This window comes from Paroedura picta, chromosome 3, assembly GCF_049243985.1.
Source record: "Paroedura picta isolate Pp20150507F chromosome 3, Ppicta_v3.0, whole genome shotgun sequence".
NCBI classification, from domain to species: domain Eukaryota; kingdom Metazoa; phylum Chordata; class Lepidosauria; order Squamata; family Gekkonidae; genus Paroedura; species Paroedura picta.
This window is the reverse complement of record NC_135371.1, coordinates 55829199-55851114: the sequence shown is the minus strand read 5'-3', so window position 1 is coordinate 55851114 and position 21916 is coordinate 55829199. Positions and strand designations below refer to the sequence as shown.

General features: G+C 42.2%; 1 protein-coding gene across 3 annotated transcripts in view; it reads right to left on the bottom strand.

Annotated features, from left to right (window-relative positions):
* The window catches only part of SFMBT1 (Scm like with four mbt domains 1), a 109992-nt gene that overhangs the window by 50178 nt on the left and 37898 nt on the right, over positions 1 to 21916 (bottom strand). Inside the window, exons 1-2 of one of the 3 annotated variants that reach the window (XM_077325764.1) lie at positions 6381 to 6465; positions 3725 to 3821 (exon numbers count right to left, since the gene is read on the bottom strand). The exons of 1 other annotated variant lie outside the window; for it this stretch is intronic. The gene's annotated coding sequence lies outside the window, so the exon portion shown is untranslated. Of the gene's footprint in view, positions 1 to 3724; positions 3822 to 6380; positions 6485 to 21916 lie in introns of those variants that run through there. One more of the 3 variants, XM_077325763.1, reaches the window with a different exon arrangement.

Here is a 21916-nt window from a genome sequence, read left to right as displayed (position 1 = left end):
GAGGAGAGGAAGGGAACGTGATTGTAACTATTTCGAGACTCCTTTGGGCAGTGAAAAGCAGGGTATAAAAACCATCTTCTTCATCTAAATAGTTTAAATGGGTATTTTAAAATCCTGTAATGCTCAATGCTGGCGTAGTATAGCCCAATCTTGTCAGATCTTGGAAGTTAAGCTGGGACCACCAAGGACTACTATACGTTCCCAGCCCCAAACAAGCACGCCTAGCCTCAACCAGGGCCAGGGCTGGCCCCGACCTGGGTGAATGAGCTCCTATAATGTTTCTTCCTCCTCTTCCTCTTCAGCCAGCAGGAATGGAATGCTACGGGTCTTATATTTGATCTGGAGTCTGTGAGAAAGAGTCCCATCCCCCAAGTGACAGGTCTGTGACAAAACAGGGAAGTGCGTTTGATGTCCTTTCCAACTCCCTTCACTTTGCGCTGAAGCTTGTTCTGACTTTGTGGTTTCGGCAGGGATGAGAAACCAAACAACACCTGTCAACAGTCATTAACTGTCCTGGCCCCGACCTGGGGGAATGAGCTCCTGGGCAAGCTGCGGGACCTGTGGGTCCTTCCAGCATTCTTCGGCCTGCAAAACGGAGCTCTTCTGCCAGGTTGATGGTTGAGGCTAGGGCAGTGGAGGAAGATCAATGCCCCCCCCTGGTGTTAAGCTGCAACTTGATTATTTCATCTCTCCTGCCTCCTATCTCTAGAGGTAGGGGTAGAGGGGGGGTTTCCGCCATGTTGTTGGGTTGTTGGTCCACTGTACTTGTATTTTTTGTCTATTTTAATAGGGTTTTAATGTGGGTTTTAAACTGGACATCTGTACCCGCTATGAGCCTACTTGGGAGTAGTAGGTAATATATTTAATAATAATAATAATAATAATAATAATAATAATAATAATAATAATAATAATAATAATAATAATAATACTTTGCAGAGGATGGCAATGGAAAACCCATTAAGCTGAAACCCATCTCAGCTTAATCACGTGCCTTGAAAGTCCCTAATTGGCCATAAGTCAGCTGTGATTTGATAGTACTTCACACATGAAATACTCAATGCCACAACAGATTTTCACCAAAACAAGATCTCTGCAACATCTGGACATTTTTGACAGACAAGGAAAAAAAGTAAAAGAGAAGGTATATTTTGGACATACCAAAATTGTTTCTAAAAGATTGGCAGCCGGCTGTGACCTTCTAATACAAAACAATAAAAAAATGTAACTCACTCATTTCCTAATCAGATTTTTCTGAAATGTCATCCAAACTACACCACTCATTAGGTAGCTTCTCTCTGCCAGGCTTCGGAGTAATGTGACAAACTGTCATGATTTTGCAATGAATGGAAATGCTCATGCATTCAATAGTAAAACACTGAAAAACTAACAAGCCTTAACATACAGCTGCTTTCATAGCAGTATGATACACTGACAGTTGTGTTATACAGCAGCGCACACACAAGTGCTTGTGCAGCAAAGAAACAGATTTGCAGGCCATGTGGTTATAACTATGCTGATTCAAGAATAGCTGGAAAGTAATTTCAGGAGTGGTCATTCAAGGACTTAAGCGCACAGTAAACCATCCAAAAAGCTGAATGCTGTTGACTGGCAGGGAATGAAACAATACCTGTTGGAATAAGCACTGTTAGTCTTTAAGGTGCCACTGGACTTGTTTTACAGGGAATCCACAGAAATAATGGAGGGAGGGGGGCAAGGCAGTTACTGTAGAGCTTTTCCTGGCTAGTTGAAAATATCAGAACAACATTGGAGTCCACTGGCCCCTTTAAGACCAACCAAGTTTTATTCAAGGTATAAATTTTCACATGCAGACACACTTCATCCAATAAAGCTTATACCTTAATTAAAACGTTTGTCTTAAAAGGGCTACTGTATTTAAACATCATTCTGCTGCTTCAGACCAACAGGGCTACCCACCTGAACCTATCTAGTTGAAAGTATGCATGTCACCATATATTTAGGATTCCCTCCTGCAGACAGTTATGAATGGCAGCACTATCGTGAACAGAGCTACTCCTTTCTAAGTTTACTAAAGTCAATGAGATCAAGAGGGTGTAATTTTGCTTAGGATTGCACTGTTACAGTCCAAAAATGCTTCCCAATCTGCTGCAGCAATGCTTGCACCTAAAAATATGATGCCAATAACTTGAAGCCCAAACATGTCCAAAATCCTAGATACTAGCAGCTCTTTATAAAACTGCAGCTACATTTATCTCAAGGAGTGGGATATCAGTTTGTCTTTAATTTTTTCCTGCAGTAATTTAACTAATTGTCAACCTACTCAGTAATAATTGAATTCATATTTCAGGAGCTTACCCTAGAGATTTGTAAGTTAAGCTGATCTGAGGGTAAATATGCAAAGTAGATACTTTAGTAATCATATAAATTAACCTGTCCCTATTCAATAGGTAATTAAGGGAAACCAGACAGGATTTGCAAGTGCCCAAAAGTTGGCTGAATGTTTTATTTTAGTTCTAAGCCTCAGTACCAACAAGAATCTTGTCATCTGGTTATGTGCAACTATGATCACAAACAAGTGAAAAGAATTATGTTTCTTCATGAAAGAGTATCATGCTGTGACAAGAGTTTACTGAATTATAATTAACCCCAATAAAATTGACTGTATATGCCACAACAGGTTAAAACAACAAATATTTGTTTAGCAAATATCATGTTAGCATACATACTCTTATTAGGTAGAGATTTAATTGCCAATTAATTGATTCTAACAGGTAGAAGTTCAGCCTAGAGGAATTCATAGTGAGTTCCAGATGGTTCCTGGAAAGATGTCAATATTCTCAATGTCAAAGGACTGGTTTTAGTGATCCAGGCATAAAGACTGAATATTCCCCACCTCTACAGTCCTTTCTTGCCTCAAAGTTATTCCTGTGGCTGCAAGATCTCCTAGTTCATGTGGAGGATAAAGGAGGCAAAAGGGAAAGGAGAACAATGAGGAAGATCCTGCTGACTACTTGCAGAAAGGGAGCAGCAGCTGAATCCCACCAAAGCTGACCTTTCCTCCTTCTTACACATGTTTAGGTTGGGTGGAGCCATCAGCATGAACCATCTATTGGCTTACAGCCTAGGACCTGTCCTCAATATGACAGACCTCTACCAGTCCAAACCCATTTGTGCAGATGTGTGTGGCAGGAGTTATTTGCTTAATTGCAGCTTTTTTGTGTTGACTGCTTTGAGTCCTTCCAGGGAGAAAAGTAGCCTAAAGATACTTACTCACTTACATAATCACATTCTCCTTCTTCTATCAACTCCACAGATGCAAGAGGCAGAAAGTGTGAGTTTGTCCCATTTTCTATCCCTGTGACTTCCACAACATGGTTACATTACTCCACATGGATCCCATGACCCTTGTTATAAACTTTCCCAGAAATGACTGCTGTGGAGGCCCATCTAGAAAATTTCCCTTCTGCTGTCAATCTGCTGGATTCAATTCAAAGAAAGAAACACTGGATTTACCATGAAATCTACTCCTACAAAGAACGGAAGGCTATTATGAGAAGCAACCAAGCTATAAGAAGCTCCCCTCCTCCATCAAGACAAAAAATCTATATTGTGTATCCAACCCCCATGTCAGCAAATAACTTAATTCCATCGCAGAAAGTTACAGCTTCATGTGTTCACCAAAATTTTGGGCACTAAATACAATAATAAAGACATAAGATTACTGCTGAAATACTATACTTACTTCTGCCTACTTAATTTTACTCCATGTACTTCTTTCAGCGATATCAAATGCTAACATAATCTCTATTTGGAAATGTATAAAGTATTTTGAACATTCCCTGGAGAGTGGAAAACAGAGTTTACTTTAGCATCATAGCTTAGTTTTGGTTTTGAAGGAACAAAATTTACATGATTAGTAAATCTCAGTAATATTATATATTTTTGCACTAAATATTAACACAAGCAAGCTTCTAAGCAGAAAAACAGTTAAATGGCTACTTAAACTGAGTCTGGAAAGAAGCTGCAATTTAAAATGGCAGTAATTCTTATTGTGGTATCTGTTCCCCAAACAATTTGAATTTGTTCTACTGAATCACCTGTCTATGCCCTTATCTGAATATCGCTTCCACAAAACGAAATACAATGCATTAGTAAAAAGAACTATAGTTGTTTATAGATGTGATATTTTAAAGTCAGGCTATCATTTGGGAGCTCTTTTGACTCACTGAATTATTTAGAGAAGTTGACTCCTAGGCAAGAGAATGGAATAAGTAAAGAGACTTGGAAAAAATTAATGGGGAGTTTTTTGCCGCAAGAAGCAGCAGACATCTGGAGACAGAACAGTGCCTCAAGAAATACACAGTTTTAGAGCTATGCTGACTGATCACAACTTCAGTCTTTTGTGGATTGAGTTTCTAGCAACTAATCCACAGCTGATCTTCTATCACAGTCAAATGCTAACAGTAGGGAACGAAAGGGTGTCAAAGGAGAATATATTACTGGTACCTACTTTAAGCTGGTGCATGACTTCATTCAATTGCCTCATATATATTGAGCAAGAGGAAGGAAAAAGCTAAAACTGTGAACACCACAACTCTAAAAAAACCCTTCTAAGAATTTATGCAAACATTGAAAATTGGCCCCAGAACAGCTGCATGGTCATCTCTTATGGAAGACATAGCCTTTTTGCCAAAAAATGTTCATAGTGCCCTTATATTTTCTGGCAGGGGCTTGGTAGCCAATAGTTCTCTACTATCTATAATGCTGATCCTGCCACGATACCACCTGTAAATCACTCTACCTAGACCTTATACTACGTTAATGAAAATCAAACTATTTTTATACTAAATGTAAACTAAATGTATTTTTGTGAGGAATAAGAGTTTGGACCCATAATTTCACAGAGTTAAAAGCACTCTCTCTGCATAACTGCAGAGGGGAGAATGAGTTAGACCTCCTGAGTTCCTTGCAGAGACTAAAAATTACAGCACTTCAAATCAAAAGCATCCATTGGCCGCTAGGGGAAGTTCATTCCACACCAGCTTGGTGTAGTAGTTAAAAGTAGTGGCTTCTAATCCGGTGAACCGGGTTTGATTCCCCGCTCCTCCACATTCAGCCAGCTCTTGAGCTCGTCATTATCATGATAGTGCTGATTTCAGTTTTAAAAACGCTTCTGCTAAATAACACAGAATCAGCAGCATGGCACTGATGGATGAGAAAACGTTTCAATTGTTGGGTACTGTCTGGGAACCAAGTATGTAGATCACACAGTAAGTCAGTGTGGCTCTTTGTTGCCAATTGGGGCACCCTCGAGCAAGGCTATGTTAAATATGAGCAAGCAAGACATTTACTCGAGAGATGTTCCATTACTGCAAAATACTTGTGCTTACAGAAGATATACATGCTAGTGAGACGTGAGCTTCACAGTTCAATGGGGCTTATTTCCAAGGCTGAAATCCCATGTATATTTACCTGGGAGTAAGCCCTATTGAACTCAGAGCAGTTTAGTTCTGGGTAACACATATAGGCTTATGCTGTCAAGGAAATTTATTTATGTATTATATATTTATATACCACCCTCCCCAAAGGCTCAGGGCGGTTTACAGAAAACAGGAAAAAGATACAGGTAAGATCATATATAAGGGAGAAGAGCCTAATGCTGGGAGCGATCGAGGGCAAAAGAAGAAGGGGCAAACAGAGAATGAGGTGGCTGGATGGAGTCACTGAAGCAGTAGGTGCAAATTTAAATGAACTCTGGGGAACGGTAGAGGACAGGAAGGCCTGGAGGATCATTGTCCATGGGGTCGCGATGGGTTGGACACGACTTCGCACCTAACAACAGGTGATAACAATAACATTATAACAACAATAACATAAGAGAATGATGGAACTGTAAAAGAGCCTCAGCTCAACTCTTACTGGGACCCAGTGGGTTAGGCAGATTAGTAGCAGTCGTAGTAGGAGGGGGGGGTTGGGGGCCAATTGGAAGCGATGGTTTAGGTCGACCTCAACCAAATGCCTGGCGGAGGAGCTCCCCTTTGCAGGCCCTGCAGAACTGTTGAGGTTCTGCCAGTTCAGGAACTGTCCAATGGGGTGGAACATTAGATTTTGTGTAAACTGCCAGTCTTGCGCCCCACCCATCTTCATACGTTCAGCTGCTACACTTACATACGCTATACAAGCCAAACAAAAACAATGCTGGTTGCCAGTTTTAAGGTTTTCTTTCCTATCCTACCTCTATCCAGGCCCAAGAGATGCACCGATTCCTCATTTACCCCTCAATATGAAAAAAGAGTTGCTGCCAGGATAGTGCCAAGCATTTTATATAGACTAATGACAACATAGCAAAAGACTGCCTTTAAAGGCCTCTATATCACTGATGCCTTGAATAAACTTACCAATTCCCAAGTCTCATCAGAAGACAAATGACTCTTCATATACCACATATCAGTGCAGCCCCTTTCAGGCCAATATACCACAGATTAATCAACAGAATGGTGACAGGTCAGCAAGATTCAAGACTGCTGATTGGTTCATGGAGTTGTGATGTTAGAATTGCCAAGAAAGGAGGAGCCAGAAAAATTCTGTGACAGTTGATAGAGGCCTAGCTTGGGGGAGGGGGGAGTATGAATAGCAATTTGCTGTTTGTTAAAAGAATGTGTCCTAGTAAATGGCATGAACTACAAACTGAGTTTTATCTGGGAACAAATCCCTGGAATTTTTAATTGAAACCTTGCTTGTTTATAGTAGAAAGATAAAAGATGCAGCCTATATAGACTGTCCTAAAACATGCAGCCTCTTGGTCTACTTATCCTTTCAGAAGGTGGTACAATTTCTCATACCTACTTAAAAATTATACTGAAAGTGACCTTTCATAAACGTCTCAGACTCTGGAAAATACTACAGCAAAACTTTGGTAATATAGGTATTAATGTCAACTAATCAGGAAAAAAATGGCTTGGTCTGCTGTTGTTTTTTTAACTACAGGTTGGTGTGAAAGAGGAAGCTTTCATAGAATGGAGGTGCATTAACTTTGGGAATGCTGGCACAGCGGGATACTGTCAAAAGTACAAGTTTAAAGATGACTGGAAAAGTCTGCAACCCTAAAAGTAGAAAAAAGGCAAACGGGTGTTGGGGATAGTTCTTAAAATGAACATAAATTTAGCAACAAAAAGGACACTTCATACCAGCAGAAAATACTGCATCACAACTGACAAATCTACAACTATTTAGCCCTGTGTTGTGTTCCTTGTGAGCACACAGTTGCTACAGAGTTTATTATTTATTAGATTTTGGATGTGTAAGACAGCTATGCCTCCCACCCATATTCTGCACAATCACAGTACTTCTGGGGTTTCTCAAAACCTGAAAAATATTTCAGGGGTTTCTCAACAGTAAAAACGTTGAGAAATGCTGCTCTAATGTGACAGATAGTTAAAATCTCACTATACATACTATTTCACTCATTCCAAAAGGGGGAAAAAATTCATATGATTTTTTCAGTTCCCCCCAAAGTTCCAAAGTTCTCCTTGGAAACATTTTTTACCTCCTCCCCCAGTTCCTCCATGTTCCCCATGATTTTCCCCAGAATCCTTAGCCCGATAACTGGAAACAGTGATGAGGTAGCTCAAGCAGAGTCGTCTGAAGCTCAACCCTTCAAAGCTGGAGGTCCTGTGGCTAGGCAGGAAGGGACCAAGGAAGTGCGCCTACCCAACCTGGATGGAGTGCAGCTGTAAGTAACTCACTTTGCCAGAAACCTGGGTGTGATCCTTCATGCCTCCCTATCCATGGAGCTCATGAGAGTAGCGTGGCAGGCCTTTTACCCTTTACACCAAGCCAAGCTACTAGCACCCTATTTGGCCCCAGAACACTTAGCCACAGTAATCCATGTGATGGTCACCTCTAGACTAGACTTTTGCAAGTCGCTCTACTCAGGCCTGTCCTTATCCTTGATCCAGAAACTGCAAGTGATCCAGAATACTGCGGCCAGGATACTCACAGACACACCGTGGAGATCCCACATTCGACCTACATTTCAACAACTCCAAATTCTGGATCAGGCCTAAAGTTTTGGTAATCATCTTCAAAGCTATAAGCAGCCTGGGCCCAGTGTACCCGAGAGACTGTCTCTCTAGCTATGCTCCTCCTCTGGCCCCAAAGAAGCACACCTGACCTTAACCAGGATGTTGTCCTGGCCCCCACCTGATGGAATGAGCTCCCTAAAGAGATCAGGGCCCTTACTGAACTTCCACAATTTCTTAGGGCCTGTAAAAGGGAGCTCCTCCACCATGTATTTGGTTGAGGCTGTCCAACCTAACATCATCTGCTGCTCCCCCCCCCCCAATAACCCAATGCATGGCCTGAACCAAATTGACCTCCCTAAGGTAAAGGTAAAGGTATCCCCTGTGCAAGCACCGAGTCATGTCTGACCCTTGGGGTGACGCCCTCCAGCGTTTTCATGGCAGACTCAATACGGGGTGGTTTGCCAGTGCCTTCCCCAGTCATGACCGTTTACCCCCCAGCATGCTGGGTACTCATTTTACCGACCTCGGAAGGATGGAAGGCTGAGTCAACCTTGAGCCGGCTGCTGGGATTGAACTCCCAGCCTCATGGGCAAAGCTTTCAGACGGCTGCCTTACCACTCTGCGCCACAAGAGGCTCTTACACGTCACAAGAGGCTCTTACCTCCTTACACGTTCATATTATAAGTTGTTGTTACAATGTGAATTTGTATAATATTCTGTTCAATTTGGAACCACTGTTATGATTACTGTAACTATGATTATGACTATTATGTATACCGATGTTTTATGTAAATCACCCTACGCCTTATGGGAGGGCAGTATAGATTCAAGAAATAAATAAATAAATCAGTAATTCTGCTGCAGATAGTGAGTGTTAGATTTCAGGCAGACTTTTCTGGAAAATGCTTTTTTGCCTCACACAAATTAAATCCATGAAGCAACACATAGAAAACCGTTTTTCTTAAGTCTCCTTCATTTATTTATTTATTTATTTGTTTGTTTGTTTATTTGTTTATTTGTTTATTTATTTATTTGGATTTTTATGCCACCCATTCTTTACAGCTCTGGGCGGTTTACATGGAACATTATGAAATTTTACATGGAATATTATAATAATTTAATCTATAACATACAGTTTCAATACAACATCATAACAACCAAGTAACAATTTATAACACAAAATAAATAACAATAATACTGGGGTGATCAAATCTGTTCAGTCTTGGAAGGGCTTCTGAGGGGGACCCAGCAGATGTTCTCAGTTGATAAGCCTCAAGCGAATGCCTGGTGGAAGATCTCCCTTTTGCAGGCCCTGCGGAACTATGGAAGTTCGGACAGAGCTCTGATCTCTTCAGGGAGTTCCTTCCACCAGGTGGGGGCCAGGACCAAAAAGGCTCTGGCCCTTGTTGAGGTCCGCTGTGCTTCTTTGGGGCCAGGGATCCATAGCCAGCTGGAGGTGGCAGACTGCAAGGCTCTTTTGGGGGTATAGGCAGGGAAGTGGTCTCTCAAGTACACCGGGCCCAGACTGTGGGGCTTTTTGCACGGCTTCAAAATCGCACAATGGTTGCTAATTGGAAACGCTATTGATTTGCCTTAACGCACGACGTCGTAGACAATCTGCAACACTCCTGAAACTGATCAGCAAAAAGCGCTTCGTTGTAGCGCTTTCAGGGGAATCCCAAAAAGTGGATTCACCCTCCGGAAAGCGCTACACTCTTGCAAACAATCTGTAACACTAGCGATAAAGACCTGTGCGTTACCATTGTTGCGGTTTCTTCAAAGTCCCTCCTCCTGAGCCTGTCCTCCAAACTTCCGGCGAAGCGATCGCCATTTTTTTTTCTCCGAGCGAGCGGGGATAAACGCACCAGCGAGCCTCTTTCTGTTTAGAGGCTTCCCTGGCTTCAGTCCTTTACCTTTAGTCACTAAGCACAAACCACATAAAAGCCCGTTTGCTGAAATAAAGTCCCTTTATTTTTTACACATTAATTCAGCCGAAAATCGGGCCCGTGAGAGGGGGGGGGATTTTTTTTTATCACTCGAGGCAGCGTGGCAACGATCATACGATCAAACGACAGCTCACATTAGGCAGCTGGATGGGTCTCTCCGTTGCAACGAATCTACCTAGATTCGTTGCTATGGGTCTGGTTTTTTTTTTTAAAAAAACCTTTCTTAAAGGGAAAGGGGCTGTTTGGGAGCATGCTAACGGCTGCCCATTGGCTGCTTGATGGCCAGGGGCGGGACGAGCTTGGCAATAGCGCTTCCTTTCTAGCGATTTCTGCCGAGACCGGAAGCCTGTGGGAAACGCTAAAAAACGCAACTGATTCCACTACAAAGGCAGGTATGCATAACGACGAATTCCACTATTTTAAATGGCGATTTTTCATTCCGCAAACAATTTGCAACAAAGATCCCCGTGCGTAAAGGCCCTGTGTATGGCCTTAAAGGTGATTACCAAAACCTTAAGCTTAATCCGGAATTCAACTGGGAGCCAGCCGAGTTGTTGGAATATCGGCTGGATGTGGGATCTCCAAGATATTTTGGTGGGGATCCTGGCCAGAGCATTCTGCACCAGTTGTAGTTTCCGGATCAAGGATAAGGGTAGGCCTGCGTAGAGCAAGTTGCAGAAGTCTAGTCTAGAGGTGACCGTTGCATGGATCACTGTGGCTAGGTGCTCTGAGTCCAGGTAGGGTGCTAGTAGCTTGGCTTGGCGGAGATGGTAAAATGCCAGCTGCGCTACCATTGTGACCTGAACTTCCATTGTAAGAGAAGCATCCATGTTCCTGGTGGAGTGCGTTGCTGAAAGCTGCACACCATCCAGGGTGGGAAGACATGCTTCCTCCCATGGTCCCTTCCTACCATTTTGTCACTGCTTCCAGACAGTTATTTCTTTTATACTGCAGTAAATGTAGTTTTGCAATATTTTCTTACTTCTCAAAGTGTGAGGTGGAAGTACCAACTAATAAAGTACCAGGAAATCGCTTTCCAACACTCAGACAGACTTCCATCATCATCATAGCAATATTATCAACCTGTCAACTGGTTATATTATTGTAAAATGCTTTGCAAAACCAGTATGGTGATATACAAATACTTGCAAATAAACTGTTCATCTGTTTTGAAACTGTCTTTTTTTGGACCAGGGTCTGAAAGCTGTTTTTTTCTTAACCTTTTAAGTTAAGAAACAGTGGTGTGCTTTTTTCAGTAGTTACTTCCCTTATTCTAAGTCCCCTCCTGTGTGGCGAGGAGACATACCGCTGATATGTTACTAAACTACTTTTTCTCACAGGGCGTTCACTTTTAGGAAGTTCTCACCATGCCTTCTATTTATTTAAGGCGCTTAACTTACCTTTCTCCAGTGAAAAGAATTAAGTCACCCTGGGCTGTGTGATTCTGTTCTTCCCATTTCCTGAAATCTAGTTCTTCATGGGCTTGTACTATTTCTCAGTGTGTATTAATGGAGCCCTTCAATATCACATCCATCCATATTTCAAAAGAAATCCAAAGTCACCTACTAGCCAAGCACATGATACAACTAATAGATAAGCAGCACAAACCCAAATTCAAGGAGCATCTAGATGTAATGTTATGTGAGAGATACAGCCACTCGAGGCACACAAACCACATTCAGCTGAAATATATAATTTTCTCTCAATGACCAAGCTCAGGAAACACAAGTTCTGAATTCATAGCAGGAATGTAGTGTGCTGACTGGAAGATGCCTGTACTATCACAAGCCCACCTTACATCTCACCAATTTTTAAAAAGAACATTTAAAAAGATGTAAACATTTAAATGAGGTAGAACCCTTTCGGAGAAATACTATACATAAACTAAGCAAAAGAGGAGGGATATGACTGACAAATGAAGCATACTAAATTCACTAGTATGTACATCAGACATTTCTGAAGAGAACAGGAAACTAGTTTCATCTCTCAGAAGAAAAGTCCACTGTGACTCCTATTTTCTGTGTTGTCAGTATGCCAGATTCAATCCCACCCAAGACAAAATGTGAAAAATATATGTATACATTCAAAGATGAAATCTAATTTCAGATTATAGCTACTTCTGTTGAGAGCTGTACTCTTTTGAAAATAACATTTATGTGTTCAAATACTAACCTGCAACACTCTTGTTTTTGAACACATGAAATATAAGGCTGAGAGAGAAGGATATACTGAGAACATTTATGGCCCATCTCTGTAGTTTTACTGTTTATTTCAAATTGATGTTCCCATACAGAAAATGCTCTCCAAATTATAACCTCATCTTATTCTACTATTTATTCATACTAAAGTACCACTCAGGTGTAACCCTGCTGCTATGTAATGCTGGAACATCGCAAAATTGATCTTGGAGGGCAAAATCACCAAGAACTCATCAAACAAGCAATTCTTTTAGTCATAGCTAAAATGAATCCAGGATGAACAGATGTTAGACAAACATCTTGTGACAGAGGTGTTGAAGAGGAAGATGTTCATTCAAGTCTTAATGCACATAGTAATTGTAAACAAACAATGGTTGCTGTATTCATGATCAAATAGACACACGTTTTATACAAGATAAGCTCCAGGTCAATACAATACTATATTTCAACAGAAGCATCATTATTTAAAAATTAAAACTGCAAGGATAGGGAAATTGCAGGCAATTTCTTGCAAACAAATTATAACAAGAGGGGACTGACATTGTGAAAGATCAGCATTAGATAGTTCCTTTAAAATTTGAAAGGCTTTGTTGATTTAACTAGAAAATGGAAGTAAAAGCAACACTGGGGAAAAGGAATAAACACTTGTAAGATATTCAAACTATTATCTTAACTACTGGTTCTTAAATAAAGTTGAAAGAGCCATCTGGGCGGCACTATCCGGGTCTATGCTCTGCTGTTCGGGTCTACGCTGCTGTCCGGGCCTCAGAATCCACAGGTATTGGACCAATTCGGAGGTGCCCAGCTCTCCAGATTGGGACAGCCCCTAGAGCACCTGCTTCCCCAGCAGGCCAATCTGGAAGCACTCAGCAAAGCTGGGCGCCTCCGGATTGGGACAGCCCCTAGAGCGCTCGCCTGCCCCAGCTGCGTGGGACCGTTCACCAAGCCTTGCCGCCACACAGCTACTGGCCGGGGAGGGCTCTGCTTGGCCAATCCACCTACTTCCAGGCTGCAGGGTGCCGCACAGTCCTCCGCCCGCCACTGAGGCACCTGCTCCCAAGAGACTTGCCCGGCAGCGCCTCCCCGCAGCCTCCACCTGCTTCACACACACCTTCTTGGCGGCAGCACCCCGTGGCCCAGCGCCTGTATGCCATGGAGCCTCCACCTCTATAGCCTTCCCACCCGCAGAGCCGTGCCGCCCACTGGCTGCCCACTGGCGAACCAGGCCCTCCCCGCCAGCGCCATGTTCCCTTGCCGGTCGCTGCGTGGCGAGGACATGCCGCAACCCGTGCAATGTGCCCAGCCGCTGCTCTCCACCAGCCACCAGCTCTCTGCATGCCCTCCACCACTTGCCCACATTCCCAGTGGTCGGGCCACCAACGACTTCCTCACTGCTGACTCAACCGTCACCTCTGGTACGCCCCCCCAGCCCGCTCTCCCTGCCACTGCCCACTAGTGCCCATTGCATTCCTGAATGCAATGGGCTTTTCGGCTAGTATGATTATAACTGTTGAATTCGGGATCAGGCTAAAGGTTCTGGGAATCACCTTTAAGGCCATATGCTGTCAGGGCCCAGTGTACCTCAGGGACCACCTCCCTGCCTATGCCCTTCAAAGTGCTTTACGCTCTACCACCAACAACTGGCTAATGATCCCTGGCCCTAAAGAAGCCCGTCTGGCTTTTCTCTCCTGGCCCCCACCTGGTGGAATGAGCTCCCAGACAAGATCAGGGCCCTGAAAGAGCTAAAACAGTTCCACAGGGCATGCAAAAGGAAGCTCTTACACCAGGAATTTGGTTGAGACCAGGTGACCAGCAACATCTACAGGGCCCCTACTCCCTCCCTCCCTCCCAGAAATCTACCCATGAGTTCTTCTCTGGACCTGTTTGCATCATTATACTCTGTTACCTCATAGTTTAATGTTAGAGACGGCTGCTGGCTCACCTGCAGCTCAGCATTAACAGAGCGGCTGGACTGGGCCACAAGGAGCGTTTGTGGCTGGGGTTTTCCCACGCACCGCCTCCCCACTCTATCTGCAGCAGGCACGCCTTACCTGGTTGCTGGGGGGTTGGGGCCAAGGCCTATTTAACTGGGAGCCGCATGCCTCTCTTCGGCGTGCGGCTTTCAGCTCGTCCACGTTTTTATAGTTTAATGTTAATGTTATTGTGAAAAGCTGAGTTCCATATATAGCTTTCTACATTTTATGTAAACCGTCCTGAGCCTCAGGGGAGGGCAGTATATATATAAACAAACAAACAAACAAACAAACAATTTCATAGTTCCCAAGAACCCAAACCCAGTTTAATATCATCTGGCACCACAACTGGACAGTATGTTCTGATTGTAATATTGTATCTTGCATTTTCTTAACACTTAATTATATGCATTTTTCATCACAACTTTCAACGATCTCTAGGCCTCAGCCTACCAACTGAGACACTCCGCAGATATACTCAGTAACATGGGTAAATGACTGTTGGGTAGAAACAGAAAAAAAAATCTAACATGAAACTAGTAGATATGATATGATACAATAACATTAAAATGCAGAAAGAGAACAGTTTTACCCAGGATATCTATACACTGCTAGAAATCACTGAGCCACTCTCAACTTTAAAAGGTAAGAACACTTGTCTACATAATGAGTACTAAGTAGATAATAACAAGTCTCCAAGCTGGGACTTCTTTTTAGGTCTACCCAGACACACAAATCAGCAAGGATTCACAGCACAGAAGCATACACAAGGGATTACAATTTTAAAACATGTAACCAATGTCAACAGACCCTCACCTCTGCAGGATTACAGAACTTGAGAAAACAATCTAGGGACAGCTTGAGTTCCAGGTATTTAGAAAGATTTTCTCAATTTTAAATACTTCTGTAAGATAAGTAAACATGAAGCTCTCTGGAGAAAGCAAACTATTGTCTAGTCTTTTATATTCTTCATCCCAATATAGCAAAACCTACCCCCTACAATATAAGATTGAATGCAAGATCTAAACATGAATTCTTACCATATAAGGGTACATTCAGAGCAACCGGTTTGCAACATCAAACTGACACAGGTTAAAAAGAAATCACTTTATGGTGACTTCATTAAAACAAAAAAAAAACATAAAATCAGTATTTACTGAGGAACACTTCAAAAGGCAGAAAATTACGAAGATCTTTTGTTATATCCAGCACTTTTCAAGTTGTTCTGAGAACTATTTCTTTCAGAGAGATCATTCTTTTCATTTGGTTTATAAAGCTTTGCCCTTTATTTATAGATGCCCAACAACAGCTGATTAGAAAAGGCTATAAACTTGTATCACTCTGTGCATGTGTGGAATACACATGATGATACAGCAGTATCACAATATTCAAATTAGGCAATCTGCATATTTCCCCCTTCATTCTTCATCAGAATTTTAATTTGCAGTTTCATGCCACTTCAATAGAAGAAAAAGCAAATGCATACAACTCTTTGTGCATTTCTGTTTTGCTCTACCATACAAATGTTTTTTTTAAAAAGAATAACAAGTCAAAAGAATGAAGTAGTTTACTACAGTTTTATGTCACTAACTTTTCCTCAGCCTCCCAGAACAAAGCTAACACCAGAACACATGACATCCAACTGATGATACTACAATTTTACCTTTGAACTCATATATCCATAGATGCAATTATGTTAGAGCTTTTTTATCCAATGCAATGCAAGGTCACACAACTGCTAATGCCACTAGTATATCAGTGTGCATACTGATGTCATTCTGTACCATACCCTTCTAGGTTTTAGAGATATGTTCCTCACAATCTAGCTGCCTCCTACTTCTAGCTGAATCAGAGGTACAGCAGCATCAGAGTGCCAACATGAGCCAATGGCTATGTCTATACCATTACAACCAGATGCATTTCTCATCCTTTTAAAATGTTCTTCTTGTGCTTTTTACTGTCTGCTTGCTCCTTCTATGCAATATACATGCACAAAGTATTACTACAGGAATGACCCATCTTCATGCAAATGAAGCATCCATGTTCATACTAATGAAGCCTGAACTGCCGAAACACTTTCAGGGTCATGATGAAATGTATCTAAAAATACACAACAATTAACAGCCAATAGATGCTTTCACTGTACAACCCAGCACAAATGTTTCAGTTTCAGAAACGTGGTTGGCCATTTGATTTTCCTTAACAAGCTTCTGACGATGAATCAAAGTTATAAAGTCAAACCGTAACCTGGATTATTTTGTAGAAATAATATATAAGGCCAAAAAGAATGGACAATGATTCCCTATGCAGCGCCTCAGGCACCATGGCATCTGCTGATGGGTTTTCTGGTGCCCACTAGCTCTTCCTTCAAAGCACATTAAGGGTACCCTGGCTTTCCTTCATCTCACCGGAACAGGATATTATTTAGAAGACCCCAGAAGGGGGTCCTTTGTGCCTACGGGCAGAACCAATCTAGAAGCTCATTTTGCATCCTAGGAGGATTCTTAGTTTGCAACCTCCAATGTGTTGTGTTAGGACCTAGCATGCCATTGCAGCAATTTTATGATTGACTCCTACCCACATGGCAGCTGTTTAGTAGTAATCTCCACTCCTCATTCTCAAAACTCTAAAAGTGTTCACAGATTGGCAATCCTGCATTAGAATTTCCAAAAATAGCTGAATTTATTAAACTAAGTTAATATAGTCCTCCAATAGGGGGTGATGTAGGCCACAGAACTCAAAGAATTACCCCCCCCCCGTATATTTTTGCTATATTTAAAATTTAGTCCAACCAAATTCTATAGATGCCTCTGAAAAAAAGGAGCTACGTGACCTTTCTTGTTTAGTCTCTAATAGCTTTGCTGTACTTTTACTATCAAATTCCATTATGTAATTCAAAAGCATTTCATATGACTAAAAGTTCAGCATTACAACATAAAGGAGTCTGCGGGAGGGGGGGTGTTCAATCATGATATAATATGAACATGATGACAAAGAATTATGATAGCTGATGCTTCAAATGAATGACTAACAATACTAAAGGGAAGAAAGAAAAAAGTAAAATTTGTGTTATTGGCTATGCAAATACTTTCAATATAGGCTTTTTAAAAAGTGATGCTGAGAATAACTGCAGACAAAATGAGAGTGAGTACTGGCAGAATATGACTGAGTGCAATAAAATCTGAGGATGGCTGGAAAAATGCTCTGCCTATTGCAGATAAGCCATTCAAAGATCATTTCCTTCAGCCTCCATCTCTAGCAGATGGGGTTCTATATGAGGACCCACAGTTCATGATTTGCAAGCTCAAGGGCCTCAGTTTCAATCCCCATCATTTTCAAATAAACATTTTTTTTGCTAACAAGTCTGAAAGACTGTCTGCAATTTTAGGAGTAGTGCTTTCCAAGAAGACAAGAATGAAACAGAATAATTATTATCCAGTTCCATAAAAACATTTTGGTGTTGCTCACCTGCATACAAAACTAGGATAAAAATTGTCCCATAATGTCTTTCCCCTTCTCCATTTCCCTATGATTCCTATCAAGTAACTAAGGATCCGTCCTCTGTGTTGGCATTCACACATATAAAAAGGATAAAGGTTTATCTACTTTATCAAATATAGTATAAATAAATGCTCTACTTTTCTCCTGGAGTGCAAGATGATTTTACAGAGTTAGAAATTGTATGTTTACTGATGTCAATTATAGCTTTTAAGTTCTATAGTGTTCAAGTGTCAGCAGTTTTGTTTTCTATGCCACTCCAAGTTCTTGGAAATGATAGAGATTTTAATAAAAGGACACTACAGCAATTGCCACCAATAGTATGCTACTATTTTCCTAAGAGAAGTTAGCAGTACTTTTTGCACATGAACAACAAGCATCTAATGTGAGAATATGGTTATTCACATAGTCTAACAAGAGTGTTCTACTGCTGTCTATAAAAATCATCTGTACAGAAGTAGGAAACCTCCTGTGGGAACTAATGCAGAATTGACACTGTAGATCAGAACTCATTAGTGAACATAGTCAAAGACAATAGCAAGAGAAATTCTGTAAACCATATTGTTTGGGGATCTAATGACAAAATCCTTAAAACAGGAAGCAGTTGGCCCTGAGTGGAAGTGTGCCACCACCAATCAGAAAAAGGCAGTTTGAGGGATCTTCCTGGCAACTACTGATGAAAGTAAACTGCCTTTTTCCTATTGGTCAAATATGCACCACTCAGGCCCATTATGCACGGAGTGGAAGGTCTGCATTCGGGGTGAAATGGCGGCGGCTAAAATCATCAATTATGCATGCTGCAGGCAGCAACCGGGCACAGAGTCAATGTATGCCGCCGAAAAAGCCGCGTTAGAGAGATGCGGAAGAAAGTGGAGCTTCCCGGGACCACGGCGCAACCAGAAGCGGCTGTAGTAGCCGGAGTAGCTGTGTGCATAATCGGATACTCTGGGTTTTGCCGCCGTTGCATTCCGTCCCGTGCATAAGCGGTTTGCTTCACTTCCTCCTCCGCGTTCTCCATGCCACCATTTCAGCCGCCGTGCATAATAGGCCTCAGGGAGCAACTGCTTCCATCCAGCCTCAAGTTTCTCCATCACTATGGCTGCATGGGGATAGGAGATGCAGTTGACACCACTCCTGGAGAGGGGCTGCACTGCCTGCCAGGGACTGTATGGCCATGAGGGAACCTTGGCCCTTGTGCACCTGCCCAGCCCATCTCTGGGGGTAGCCTGTCCAGAATGCAACTTGGCCTCCATGGATCAAAAGGCCCTCCTGCCCTCCCGTGCCTGCTCCCCCTCAGTGATGTACATGCTGCCAATGCAGCAGAGTGCTGGGTGGGTGCACCCACTTGCTCCTAAAAGCTGCATGCCTATGCCCCCTCCCTGGGCAGCCAGGCAAAGACAGGCCTCAGACCCAAGTAGCACATTCATATCCAGCAGCTGAGCTAGGGCTCCAGAGGTTTAGAGATGCAGACAACCCCCCCCCCCAAGTCTTCCCCAGAGCAGGGGCAGCTCCAGAGCAAGATGCCTCAGCATGTGCCCACCTGCACCACTAGTCCTAAGAGCAGCCAGCCCAGGCATCAGACCTGGCCAGCATGTCCAGGAGCCTCCAGGAAGGGCGGTGTATGTATGTATGTATGTATGTATGTATGTATGTATGTATGTATGTATAGGAGCTGACCCAGGCTCTCGAAACCCAGAGGCATGGACTCCTCCCCAACCAAGCTCTGGCCTGTGCAGGGGAGATCTAGGGCCAATTGCCTTGGCACATCTACTGACTGCCTTCCTTTCTGCCTGCTGGCTCCCCGACTGGGGACATTGCCCCAGTTTTCAGGAGCCTATTGTCACAACAGGCCTCATCACTAGTCTTGAAATAAAAAAAAACACTGTGTGTGGATTCCTTGCTACTTCAGCCAGATGGTTTGACCAAAAATTGTGTCATGCAGCTAGGGAATGGTACATTTACCAAGAAACATGTTCTTTAACTATCCACAGACTAAAGGAGTTTCTTGGGTTTTTTGAATGATTAAAACATGGGATATATAATAGCGTATCTTATTCCTTCACACTAATAGTTTAAAAAGCTGCTTCCCTGAATCATGAGGAAAAACAGGGTATACATGTTTTAAGTAATAATGTAAAAGAACAAATAAATAATATACACCACAAGAATTAAGAGAGAAGCAGCAACTATTTAAGGCATTTGGATATTATGGATAGGGAACCAGAAAATGATATGCAGACAATTACTATGGGAACTAGCCAGACAGAAACTAGACTGTGCATGTATGAAAGTAATGGCGTTTCTCTAATGCTCTTTAATTGACCCACAAAGTCCAGACAAGTGACATTTACTTCCTTTTATACTACTTAGTTGGTAATTTTAACATTTAGCATTGGTAAACAATGTAATCCCTCTAGTGCTAAATGCCCTTTGCAATCCTTATTCATAGACTGTGAGGTAGCCCATTTGATCTTCAAGAGAACCAAAGCAGAGATTTAATATGCAGCAACCCTGAACCTGCTAACCTCTCACCAACTCCCATCCTACAGGAAGAACTTCTCTTCCTTCACTGGCTGGACTCTCAAAGCATTTGAACTTGTCAGATACTCCTCAGTGTAGCCTAGGAGAAATTGTAAGGAAACAGGCCTCAAAAGATATTCTTCCAAAGAAGTTCTGACCTTTTGCACACTGTGTACATGTTGCCTGTCTGCTGTCCACTTGCTTGCCCAGACATCGAGTGAGTGATTATTAGCTTGTAGATCCCAGTTCTTATCCACAGACTAAGAAAAGTCAGTTGCCTATTCCTGGTGATGTTCTGCAAAGCTTATCTGGCACATGTGGCCTGGGCCCCACATACCTGAGGGACAGCCTGACTGACTTTACCCCCCAAAGACTGGTGATCCCTTGACCTTGAGAAGTACATTTAGCCTCAACTAAGGCCAGAACAAAGAGCCTCTTGTGGCGCAGAGTGGTAAGGCAGCCGTCTGAAAGCTTTGCCCATGAGGCTGGGAGTTCAATCCCAGCAGCCGGCTCAAGGTTGACTCAGCCTTCCATCCTTCCGAGGTCGGTAAAATGAGTACCCAGCTTACTGGGGGGTAAACGGTAATGACTGGGGAAGGCACTGGCAAACCACCCCGTATTGAGTCTGCCATGAAAACGCTGGAGGGCGTCACCCCAAGGGTCAGACATGACTCGGTGCTTGCACAGGGGATACCTTTACCTTTAAGGCCAGAACCTTTTTGGTCCTGGTTTCCCCCTGGTGAAATTAGCTCTCAGAAGAGCTGTGGGACCTTCAAGAGTTAACTTTTGAAGGGCCTGCAAGACTGAGTTCTTCCACCAGCCATTTGGTTGGGGCTAATAACATCTTTGAGCTGGCCCCCTCTTGTGATGGACTCCCTTCTGGAAATGAAAAAAAAATCGTTGGTGAATGCTTGATATGCTGGGCAACAGAATTTAAGACATTTTAAAATTTTAACTTATTTTAGTTAATATGAACTGTATTAATAATATTTTATTTTATATAATCAGTATTTTGTTGTTATCCGCCCCAAGCCAGCTTGCTTGCAAAGGCAGCATATAAATCTAAACAAATAAATAAATTCCAGAAGTCTCCGTTTCAACTGAAGGAATCCTATTATTTAAAAAAAAAACAGCAACAACAAACCTAATAAGCGTGCATCTTTCACATTGTAATTGTAAATATACATATAAAATGACCCATGCTAACGTGTTCAATTGCACACAGAACTTTAAAAGCTAAAAGGTTTTTGTGTTTTATAAGCCAAGGGTTATAGGGTTATTTGTAAAATATGTACACTATAAATCTGGAAAACGTAATTGAAAAATGAAGTATTGCATTAAGTGGATTTGAGTGACAGTCTACGGTTTGTTTAAAGTTGTGACTAAAATAAGTCTACTGGTCTATAAACTAAAGCTAACAGCTATAGAACTGTTTTAGAATTGGAACCTTTTCGATGTACAAGAGCCAAGAAATAAAGCTGCAGCTCAATATGACAAAACTGGAGCTGCTCCCAATCATCACACCAGTTAATAAACCAGAGTACTTTAGATGCAAGATAGCAGAATTTGTATGCTTTACTTCCTGTTATTCAGCAGCAAATGTAGACTTACAATTTACGTCAGCCTAGGTGAGGACTGCTTTACTGAAAATCTGAGAAGTTTATCCTGTACTACAGGAAACAAGAAGACTGGGGGACCTGTCTGGAAGGGGAGGGATACAGAATCCAACTGACAATGATCTACTCAAATGCTTGGTCCCTTACACAGGGGAAAAG